Below are 12,485 nucleotides of genomic sequence, written 5' to 3'. Positions count from 1 at the left end.
AATTTTGGAAGTTAAGATATTGGGACTTTGGGATCTTGGAATTTTAGGATATGGGACCTTGCAATTTTGGGACTTTGAGGCCTTGGAATTGCAGGATTTACTACCTTGAAATTTTGGGACTTTGAAGTCTTAAAATTTTAGAATTTTGTACCTTGAATGTTTGGAACTTTGGGACCTTGAAATTTTAGGATATTGGACCTTGCAATTTTGGGACTTGGGGGCCTTGGAATTTCAGGATTTACTATCTTGAAATTTTGGGACTTTGAGTTCTTGAAATTTTAGAGTTTTGGACCTTGAAACTTTAGGACTTTGAGACTTTGAAATCTTGGATTTTGGACCTTGCAATTTTGGGACTTGGGAACCTCAGAATTTTAGAATATTGAACCTCGTGATCTTGGGACTTTTGGACCTTGGAGTTTCAAGATTTAGTACCTTGAAATTTTAGGACTTGGAGACCTTGGAATTTTAGGATTTTTGGACCTTGAAATTGTTTTATAAATTACACAATTTACAAATTTATGAATTTCAGTACGTGAACAAGAATCTGAAAATCTATGAAGCTGAACATCTACCTTACGAACACAAAAACGAAAGAATAAATTTTCTCTCTAAGAAACGTATCCTTGTACAATGGAAAGTAACGTTGCAGTGAAGTATGCATCGTAATATAAACATTAAAATTTTCCAAGAAGAAACTTCATCGAAGACGAGCAAGAGGTCGGGCGCGCGCCAGTGTGCGCAACCCAACGTATCTTTAGCCGACACATTCTTCATGCCCGCGTTACGTCTCTCTTCCTTCTAGATAGAATTCTATTTTTAAATTGAACGCAATAAAGTTTAACGCCATGCGCAGCATTATCGTTTCGTGCGTTTCGTGCGTTCCGCCTCGTGTCCGACTATAAACTTCACGGCTATACGTATTTCCGTTTATCCTACCTGGTTGTCTGTCATCGATTCCATCCTCTGCTCTTCCATCCGGAAACCATGTGGGAAAAACGGCGAACCACGGGGCACCGTGTTTACTGCCCGCACATGGGCACGGTCAGGAGTGACACTGCTAGTTGAAGGGTTGGCAATTTTAATGTGAGAGCCACATGGTGTTAGCATCTCAACACAATCGTTTTATTGAAATTACAAGTCCTGGGAAAATTTTTAGATACCTAATGAACCCACAAAATCTTATGGACATACGTTGTATTATAAGTCCTAAGGAAATTTTGAGGTCCTAATGAATCCACAAAATCTTATGGACATACGGTGTATTATAATTCCTAAGGAAATTTTGAGGTCCTAATGGACACACAAAATCTTATGGACATACGGTGTATTATAAGTCCTAAGGAAATTTTGAGGTCTCTAATAATCTTAAAAAATCGTCCGGAAAATCTAAGGAGGTCCTATGGAAGTTCTACAAAGATCCCAGTAAAATTCTATAAGAACCCTAGGCAAACCTTACAACAATTCATCTTTATGGTCCTAGGATCCCCTGAAAAACCTAGAAGTCCTAATGAAAATCGTAGGCTAACTTCAGAACCAAAGGAATTCTTGTCGCCGGGCGCATAGAAGATAAACGAAGAAAGGACGAGGAAAGGACGAAGCAGGTGAGAAAGAAGGACAGCTACTTAAACACGAAGAAGAGCGAAACGTTGAAGAAATAAGCAACGCGGTGGAAACGTATCTACGAGCGAGTACGTGTCCCTTTACTCGAGAAGCGATCCTATTCGCGTAAATTGAGTGTGTGAGTGGCTTAGAGACATCGAGGGGTAAAGAGATGCATAGGTGAATCTTGACATTTATATGTGTGTGACCTGTCGAGGTATTCGTCTACCACGCATTAGACGCTCGTGTAGGTGTACGCAAGTATTATTCCGAAGATCTCCCGATGTGTTTTATGCTCGCGGTATCTAGCCACTACGTTTTACCATATACGAGAGATTTAAGCACGCCCGTGCACGGAATAGTTGCGTGTATTGTATGGGAAAATTGCTGTTGCCGGGACCCGTAGGTTCGTGCTTGTTCTAATATATCATACGATTGTTCCACCTTTTCGCGACGAGGACGTAGGAATCGGATGAATAAATTGAACTTTAGATGCATTGGAGGAGACGGTGGAGTTTGGACATTTGGGACTTTGGGAAACTTTGATGTTTGGGAACTCAAGAAATTTTGGAGAACTTGGAAAACATCAAAACTTGTTACCTTACAAATTTTGAAACTCATAAGATACTTTATACTTCACACTTCATCTTTACATGTGGAGGATCTCTATCTGCTAGCACCACCAGCTATGTGAACCTCCACTATGTCATCCACTAGCTGTATGAACCTCCACTAGCTATATGAGCCTCCACTAGCTATATGAACCTCCACTAGCTATATGAACCTCCACTATGTCCTGCACTAGCTATATGAACCTCCACTATGTCCTGCACTAGCTATATGAACCTCCACTAGCTATATGAACCTCCACTAGCTATATGAGCCTCCACTAGCTATATGAGCCTCTACTAGCTATATAAGCCTTCACTATGTCCTCCACTAGCTATATGAACCTCCACTATGTCCTCCACTAGCTATATGAGCCTCCACTAGCTATATGAGCCTCTACTAGCTATATGAGCCTCCACTATGTCCTCCACTAGCTTTATGAACCTCCACTATGTCCTGTACTAGCTATATGAGCCTCCACTATGTCCTCCACTAGCTATATGAACCTCCACTATGTCCTTCATTAGCTATATGAATCTCCACTAGCTATATGAGCCTCTACTAGCTATATGAGCCTCCACTATGTCCTCCACTAGCTTTATGAACCTCCACTATGTCCTCTACTAGCAATATGAGCCTCCACTATGTCCTCCACTAGCTATATGAACCTCCACTATGTCCTCCATTAGCTATATGAACCTCCATTATGTCCTCCACTAGCTATATGAACCTCTACTATGTCATCCACTAGCTATATAAGCCTCCACTAGCTATATGAGCCTCTACTAACTATATGAGCCTCTACTAGCTATATGAGCCTCCACTATGTCCTCCACTAGCTATATGAGCCTCTACTGGCTATATGAGCCTCCACTATGTCCTCCACTAGCTTTATGAACCTCCACTATGTCCTCTACTAGCTATATGAGCCTCCACTATGTCCTCCACTATGTCATCCACTAGCTATATAAGCCTCCACTAGCTATATGAGCCTCTACTAACTATATGAGCCTCTACTAGCTATATGAGCCTCCACTATGTCCTCCACTAGCTTTATGAACCTCCACTATGTCCTCTACTAGCTATATGAGCCTCCACTATGTCCTCCACTAGCTATATGAACCTCTACTATGTCATCCAGTAGCTATATAAGCCTCCACTAGCTATATGAGCCTCTACTAACTATATGAGCCTCTACTAGCTATATGAGCCTCCACTATGTCCTCCACTAGCTATATGAGCCTCTACTGGCTATATGAGCCTCCACTATGTCCTCCACTAGCTATATGGACCTCCACTATGTCCTCCACTAGCTATATGAGCCTCCACTAGCTATATGAGCCTCTACTAGCTACATGAGCCTCCACTATGTCCTCCACTAGCTATATGAGCCTCCACTATATCCTCTACTAGCCATATGAACCACCACTATGTCCTCCTCTAGCAATATGAACCTCCACTAGCTCTATAATCCTCCACTAGCTATATGAGCCTCCTCTAACTATATTAGCCTCCGTGTCTTCCGTATACGCATCTTACGACTCCCGTAACCTAACCCCTAACCAATCAATCGTAACAAGAATTACCAATAACCATCGGCACTTCGGTGAGGTCCGTGTCTGGCAAGAGATTTCGACCTTCGAGTTCCGACCGTTCCTTGGCGCGTGGGGACGCGTTGGCTCTCTATGCACTCGAATCGCATGAGTTTAACATACGTGTGCATCTGGGTAGTGGTACGTCTGTTCGATCCGTTAGGTAGTGGTTTCCCTGCGGTTCTTCCACGGAACACGGTCCACGTGCACGTACACGTAAGCCTGCTGGGTGTGAGAGCCGTGTAGGTGGCTCTTCTAGAAGGAGAACGAAGAGGAGGGGTCGCTGACGTCCCAGCCTGACGCCAGGGCGACCTGCGATCAAACCGGGGGTGAGGACGAAACATCTCGGCGTCGGCCACGTATTTATGCGTCACCGTTTGCATTCGTAAGATCGGTCAAAATTGTCCTGAGAGGATCCAGGAAAGTCAGGGTCACGGGGCCGGTTCTCGCAAGATTTAGGAGACCTTTGTTTCCAGCGGACTGAGATGTTTAACCTCTACGAATCACCTTTACTGAGATCTAATTCTTTCGTGGTAGTTTTGATAGTAAACTGAAGCTTTCAAAGCACTGATAATAAGTACAAAAATTATTACATATATATTATATGTATTTGGTCATGCATGCATAGATTATATTTAAAAATTACGTAAAGTATAAACGTACTCATGAAACAATGTTCAGAAAAGTCCTACCTTCTTCTTTTATACTAGTAATATGAACCAGATGATTTTACCAATAAAAAGTACCTAAAACTTATAATATATTACATACTAAATTATGTTGAGATATCAGGATATAAGGTTACCATAAAAATTTCCGTAATACCATCTCGTTTCACGCAGAAAATTTAATTACAAAATTCAGCTCATCTGTACATTAGCGAAATTGGATACAGTGAATAGAAATTGTAAATTCCAGTATCTTATGTGTTATGAACACAGCTTGAACAGCTCGCAGAAAGCTCGCCGAATAAGAAACGCTTCCGCCATAATTACATACTATTATTATATAAAACCGTGCGAGTTAAGTGATAGTGAAAGCACTATCCGTTTCATTGTTCAACGATCCACCATACCAATAAACGAACAATAAAAGAAAGCCATTACGTAAAAAATATACCATTACGCTCGACTCTTTCGCAAACTCTAACCTCATCCTTCAGTTTCTCCGTCATCCTCCCACTCGTCAACTTTCATTTCAAATTCTGTCCGATCAGACTGAACGGTTGATTCGTACATCTGTTCAATAATTTCGCCAGACAGTTTTTATTTAATACACTACACATGGTTTATTGGAAATTGAAGTGTGGAGAGTGAAGCTTATGAAGGTTGATGTGTGAACATAAAGGGAGATTTAGAAACAATTTTTATTTCAGTATATAGTCCTTTTAGGTTTAGTTTTATGTATAAATAAAACAGCTTTAATTTATTTTCCGTACAAACATTTTTTAATTTGTAATAAGAAATTATTTTTTAAGAGACACCCTGTAGATATGGATATTCTTTATACATCGCTGTATATTACAGAAATTATCCATCATACGTAACAAAGTTATTAGAAAAAATGATACAGAATAAATCTACCTGTAAAATAAATATTACAACTCAATTTTTAACTGTAAAAATACATGCAGATAACCTTACATTTTGCTCCTCATTTTTGAAATGACTCACCACAAGTTACTAGAAAAGAATGTAGGTAACAAAATGACGTGTAAAAGAAGACCAACATTTTTCCTTCGAGAGCAGTAAACCGAAGGAGGAATTACATAACAGGGACGTACATGACAGGTCCTTATCGAGCGTCCACTATGACGCTTTATAAACCCAGTAAATTGTTAAAGAATGGAAAGTACATTTATTTTTGTCGAAACGAGCAAGGTAGTACGACCTCGAGAACGATCTTACCTGTCGTTGCCGGGAAACGTATTTAATAATTTCCGATTGGAAAAACGAGCCTGGCACTATTCGTAGAATCGTAAAGGCAGGATGTTTTCCATCGGTGGTTGTTCGTTGTCTCAGGTAATACGATCCCCGTTGTAAGGCGCATGCTTGTTGCACGGGCCCTTCATCATACGGCTTTTCTCGGTTCGTTCCCGAAGGCTCGCCGGGAATCCTCGTGTCCCAGGCCACGAATATTATATTGTAATATTTATCGCCGTGAACGGCGAACGACGGCATATATTATGGCCGTCGAATGGAGCCAGCCCGGTGACGTGCCAAGCTGACGGCGTGGACGACCTGCGAACACACAACCACCATCGGGCTTCTTTACATTCCATTCGAACGGGAAACAAGCGTCGCTTATTACTAAAGAGCTTAGCTTGTCGTTTCTACGGGAAAATTGTATTTTTTCCGCAATTATCTCGTTATCATTATTTTACGCTCGATCATTCTGACATGATCTTTCATTTCGGCTTTCGGTTTTGATCTGCTGTAGGCTCGTTATCCAATTACTTGAACGTTTATGGTAACTTGTAGAAACTAAATTAACGTATGCTTCAATTTAGGCTATTTTCGTTGCTTTAGCAAGGTTGGAGAGGAGGACTCTTCTGGGGAAAATGGGCAGAGTGTGGGATTTGGGGATTATGGGAAGCGGTGATTTTCGGATTTGGCGAGTTACGGGATTTTGGAAGCTTGAGAATTTGGGAATGTGGCGAATTTTGGGTGTGTGTGAATTTTGGGATTTTTGAATTTTGTGAGTTAGAGATCTTGGGATTTGGGGATGTGGTAATCTAGAAATATTGGAATTTAGGGATGTCAGGAGCTAGAAATATTCAGATCTGAGAATATTGATATCTAGGAATATTAAGGTTTGGGAATATTACAGTAGAAATATTGGAATCTAGGTATAATAGACTTCTGAACTTTGGAATCTGATGTCTCCACATGAAAATTTGGGAATATGGCGAATTTTGAGTATTTCTGAATTTTTGGATTTAGGGATCTAGGGATATTATAATCCAGAAATAGTGGAACTTAGGGATATTAGGGTCTAGAAATATTGAGGTCTAAGAACTAATAAGAGGTCTAAGAAGGTTTAGGAACATTGAGGTGTAGTGATATTGGAATCTAGGAAAAGCAGACCTATGAACTCTGGAATCTAGTGACTTCTCCACACAAAAATTTGGGAATACAGAGAACATGAAATTTGCAGCATCCATGAAATTTGAAAAATTTGAGAAATCTCAAGATTTGAATATTTGAGAAATATGAAAAAGGTGGACTTAAGAATTCGAAAATTTAAAAATTCTAAAGTTCGGTAATCAATAACTGATCAATACGAACAAAGTCCTAATATAATAACCTCAACAAAAATTGATATGCCGTAAGTGCTACTCTGCGATACTTTTATGTCATCAAATCATGCCAGACTTTCTATGTTTCGAAATCGGCCTAATACCCAATACTTTCACGTTCCAGATCTTTGAACGCGTTACACTAACTTAGAAACTGTACACGTACTCGCGTTAATGAATTAAATCTAGTAAAACTAAACGAAAAGAGAACTGAAAATAAAAAGCCAGCAAGTTTCACGAGCGGGCAGAGAATCTCTTCTGGTAGCTCATATCTGGAACACAACGTGTTCCTCTTTCTTCGTTCTCCTCTCTTTTTACATTTCACCCAAACTTCCTCGAATCGCAGTTACATAAAGCATGCTGAAACGGTCCTTAGCATAATCCACTGCACGCTTATCAAAACCCATCAACGAGCAAAGCCCTCCATGCCACTAACGAGTTGTTCTTATTTTTAGTTCGAAACCACTGTACCAGAGATATCCTGTGTGTAACAATGTTTGTACGTGTGTGAGCGTGTGGTTACACGTAGCTCATCCAACAGCGGATTTATCTCTTACACTCCACCCGCGCACCCACGTCACACGGTAATGCAATAATTGACCTTTTCGTTTAGGTCGATGGAGAGGAAGGCAAAAACGGGTCGACACGCCGGAGACAACTATTTCGAGCGTGCGTGTCGCAAACATGAAAACTGCGTGAGAAAACCGAAACTGCACAAATTAACCCTTGTGTCTCAGTAAACAATTTATAGCATTAGTGATACAATTTATAGTATTAATAATACAATTTATGGTTCAAAAGGGTCAGATGCTTTGACATTTAAAAAATAACTTATTTATCAATTTTATTTTTGATCTAAAATTATCATCTAGTGTTAATCCTCCAATGAAGACGAGTGCAAGGAGCTAATATTTGACCAACATGATCAGTTTAACTTGTCATACTCATGACGCAATGAAACGTGACAAATCTCCCTCGAAGTCCAATTATAATTGGCATTTGACTTTACAAGGATCACTGCCACAATATTTCCTTTATTTTTAATACTGTTATTAAGTCCTGGCAAATAAATCGCGCGGTGATTAATCAGTTAATTCGCGATGGTTATTTTATTAACACCCCGTAGAACGATGTTGATTTATCGCGCGTGTACGGCAGAATCGATGCGTTCTGGGAGCAGATACGATCGATCGCGAGCGTGTGCGAGCTGATCGCGCGCGCGCATACTCTTCTCGGATTCACGAATGAATTTTCAGTTTAGCCAAGGCCACGTCGATTCGACGACAACGAAGACCGTGAATCATTCCCTGGTTACTAGCTGGTCCATTCCTATTATTCAGGTTTCGTCTCACGGTCAAACGGTTCACATATTCCTCTGCCCTTGTCGATTTTTCTTGATAAGGCGAGCCTCGTCCTTGCGTCAAAGGTCGACGGTAAACACAACGGAGAGAAAGAGGTCCTACCTTTAATTGCTGGAACAAAAGTTCTGCTCGACGAAAGTCTGGGGATCGTTTGCGTACACCCCTTTTTTCCTATTCGAGACCTCTTTAAGAGAGGTTTCGTGCACAAACGTAAAGGTTTGAAATTGATTTTTGGTCAGAATGTGCTGTGATAATCATTGAATTTTGGGGAATTGTTGAATAGAGGTTATGGCATGATTAATGGAACACTTTGTATATTGACACTTATATTGACACTTATATATTATACACTTGTATATTCTCACAAGCTCTTCAATCTTGTGTTTGAAGATTTTGTTTTAGCATTTAAGAATAGTCAAGTCTTGTAAGTCTTGTAAGAGATAGTCAAGGGCAAAGCTAAAATACTAGTAATATTTATTGTTGTTAATTTAGCAATTTTGGTATAGATAGTTTTTAGGACATAGAGGTTATGTGCTTCTTGTGATTTATAGATTTTCAGATATGTGGTTCTGCTGGTAGGATATGTTAAGATGCAGATGTATTATGTTAAGCATAATGTTAAGATATGTTAAGATGTCTTGATGAGACATCTTGTTAAGATGAGATTCTAAAAATTTAAGATATGAAGCTTCAAAAATTAGCAAACACATAATTCACCATTTAATGCTAATTTTTGAGAACTTGAGAAGCTTCAAAACTTGAACACCACAATCTAAAAATGTCAAAACTTGTTAAAATAATTAGCAAATCCCCAGTTCTCCATAAAATTCTAAAAAGCACTCCGCTATATTTATATCATCTCCAAACTCCCTCAGCTTCCTCCTTAATTAAATAACCTATAAATATTCCAAATCTACCACCAATCGAATCTCTCAAAATTATCAATATCTCCGTATTGAATATAATAGCAGTTAAACCGGAAGAGACCTTGAAGTCATTGACCCAGCGCAAGATCGATTTATACAAACAAGCGTTCGATGATTGATCGAGAATCGAGAACCGTTTCCTCGGTTGTTTTTGCAAGGGTGTACGAGGTTAGATGCATTGCAGGTGAATCATTGCTAAGGAGGCTAAAATAATTGGACGGTAAGTAGACTTCAAGGCGAAACGTTTCTCAGGACGACCATCCCGTCCATCTCGCCTACGTCGCTGCGATCGAGCTCGCGTTGCGGCCAAATTTGGCGATGGATAATTAAAAAAAACCGTTCCTCGAGAAACTCCTTAGAACAGTCTTTTCGAGTACATGGGTGTGGGACCTTGATTACTTCAATCTGCTTTTATTTCTCGTTCGAAATTTTTTGTACAATTCAACTTGTATTGCGAAGTTGCAGAAAGGTTTGAGTATTGTTTAAATTAGTATGTGAGGATATTTTTGATGCATTGGTTGGGAGATTATTAGTGGATCTTTGGAAAATTGAATAGAAAGTTTGAGTTTAGTCGGAAGTTAGCAAATGTCTTAAGAGGAAGGGTTCTAGGTCTGAACCTAGATTTTAAAATTAAACGCAATCATAAAGGAAACCTAGACACAACGGAAATGTATACATCTACATTTTAAGCGATTCTAAACCTAGATTCTGAAACGAGACCTAAACTCAGTGATAAAGGAAACTTAGACACGACGGATATCTACACTACCGTCCATAAGTATCCGGACACAAGCGAAATATGCATTCGCGTTGCATGAAAGTTATTCAAGTATCTGCAACAGTGACTAAAATCGATTTTTTTTCTGCGAAGGTCAGAATACTGGAATGTTTTTCGATTGATAATTCTCGTTTGGAACTCATAGCTCGATGGAAAAGAAGCTACAGACGAACTAAACCGAAACAGTCGAGTGCGTAGCGTTACCTCCATTCTTATCTCCATTGAGGGAACCTAAACATCTACCAACAGTTTACAAACACTTGAAACATATCGAAGAACCCTCTGAATACGTTCTGCACCATAGAAATGAAACACAGTAGAAATTAAAATTTTTTTTAGAATCGAAAGCGTTTTATTAGATTCACAAATTTGGACTTTGTACTTCTGGACATGAACTTTACTTTCACACTTTCATTGTATAATTTGTACTTAAAAGTTGATTCTATTACGTTATGACACCTCAAAAAAGATAATAATAATTATTACAAATGATATGATAACCCTAAATACCTTTCGTACAAATTTCAACTATGTTTTATGTAACGAAACCAAGTGTCCGGATACTTATGGACGGTAGTGTATGTCCACATCTAAATTTTAAGCGATTCTGAACCTAGAATCTCAGTCATAAAGGAAATCTAGACCCAACGGAAATCTATGCCACATCTAAATCTAAGAAGAAACTAGATCCAGACTTAGTTTCAGGGGAACGTAGACTCGGTCTGAAGGGATACAAAGCTAGATCTGAACTTAAGGGAAACTTAGACCTGTACTGAGACACCTCTTCAGAGGGAACCTTCACTCAATTCTAGGTGGAAGCTAAACCTAGCCTTAACGTTAAAGTGAACCTAAACCTAAACCTAGAGAAAACGTAATCCCAGATCCACCACTGAAAATCTTCAACCATCAGCGTTACTTACCGATTAAAAGTTATATTAAAAGAATGTAGCACAAAACTTGTCTCCGTTTTTCCAATTTCAACTGTAAAAATAAGATGATAATTTTTGTTTTGTCGTATTTGCACGATAGGTCACTTTATTTTGAAATAATAATGGCTGACGTAGCGGCGCGAATGTCGTAAATCATATTATTACGAGCCAGAACGCATTTCGACAAGGTGACGACAATGTACGTGCGTGCTCGTTATTATATCAAGTGTTGGAACCGTTGCGAAATTGACAAGGAAAACTTTTGCGCTTTAATACCGTGAAAGAATAAAAAGAGATTCATACAGCAATTGAAGTTATTACTGCGTATAGAGGCACAGTGGATGGCCTTCGCGAGCGGCCAACAGATGCATTGATAAAATTAAAACGCAAATAAATAAGTAAATAAATGGAAGTAAAGATAAATAAAGTCGAGAAGGTGAGATGAAATCGATGATAAGCTTTTTTTTTATTCGTTCCACCTTTCAATTCGCTGCCTGTTTCTTTTACGTATTCCTCTTTCTGTGTCAGACGTTTAACCCTTACGACGTACATATACGTCGTACAAAACATAGCGCGTTTATCAGATCTCCGAGCGGTTGAAAGAAAACGGAAATTTATAATTCTATATTTATCACGAAATTCTCGGCTTCTCGACGTACGTACAGTTTCTAAATATAGTGTAACAAAAAAAAACGTGCCTGGAAATATTTCCGATATTTATGTTAATCCGGTAGCCTGGGGAACATTTGTCCACACGCAATCAGACCGTTCACGAAATTAGGCCAAGTAGCTCGCTTCTTCCTGTAACGTCATTGTCAGAAATGGCGGAAAACAGCACCGTTTTCGGTGAGGCAAGTAGATTGACCCATCAGTGGTCGGACATTCATTAAGAAAAGATCAAATACCGATGTCAACTCACGAGTTGGCAGGGACTCTGCTGAGGTGGTGTTTAGAAGAGCTCCAATTAGTCAAAACAGGGGCGCCTCACGTATTTTTGGCGGTATACTCGAGTGGTCGCACACCAATTAAACCAAAAACGATGACAGTCTCGAAGTAAGATAGATGAACTTTTTAAATTTAAAGAAAACTACTAGCGCCATACATTAAAACAATATGTTACCTGAAAACAGTATTCCTCCTCTACAAAACTATATTAACATTGTATTTCAACTTTTGTACTTCAGAACTGATGAAAATTTTAATCATCAAAATTTGAAATCTTGAAAATGAAGAAAAACTTGAAAGTTTCACTGTATCCACATTATGCTTTAGTTTCCACTTAAAGGTTACGAAAGAATACTGTAACAAATATTCTTGGAATCGTACGGTGAACGGATTTCGAGGTAGGTGGTCAGCCCACAAAATGATGGAAGCTTGATGCATTAAAACCAGT

At 39.2% G+C, this 12,485-nt stretch overlaps 2 protein-coding genes across 2 annotated transcripts in view; one reads left to right on the top strand and one right to left on the bottom strand.

Moving 5' to 3' along the window:
• LOC105663423 (uncharacterized) overlaps positions 1-12,485 on the top strand; it is a 179,524-nt gene that overhangs the window by 64,977 nt on the left and 102,062 nt on the right. The window lies entirely within an intron of this gene.
• Cep290 (Centrosomal protein 290kDa) overlaps positions 4,628-12,485 on the bottom strand; it is a 196,392-nt gene continuing 188,534 nt past the window's right edge. The window contains exon 23 of the mRNA XM_076533613.1: positions 4,628-6,040. The gene's annotated coding sequence lies outside the window, so the exon portion shown is untranslated. The remainder of the gene's footprint in view (positions 6,041-12,485) is intronic.

This window comes from Megachile rotundata, chromosome 7 (genome assembly GCF_050947335.1).
Source record: "Megachile rotundata isolate GNS110a chromosome 7, iyMegRotu1, whole genome shotgun sequence".
Classification (NCBI taxonomy): domain Eukaryota; kingdom Metazoa; phylum Arthropoda; class Insecta; order Hymenoptera; family Megachilidae; genus Megachile; species Megachile rotundata.
This window is presented reverse-complemented; position numbering and strand designations above follow the sequence as displayed.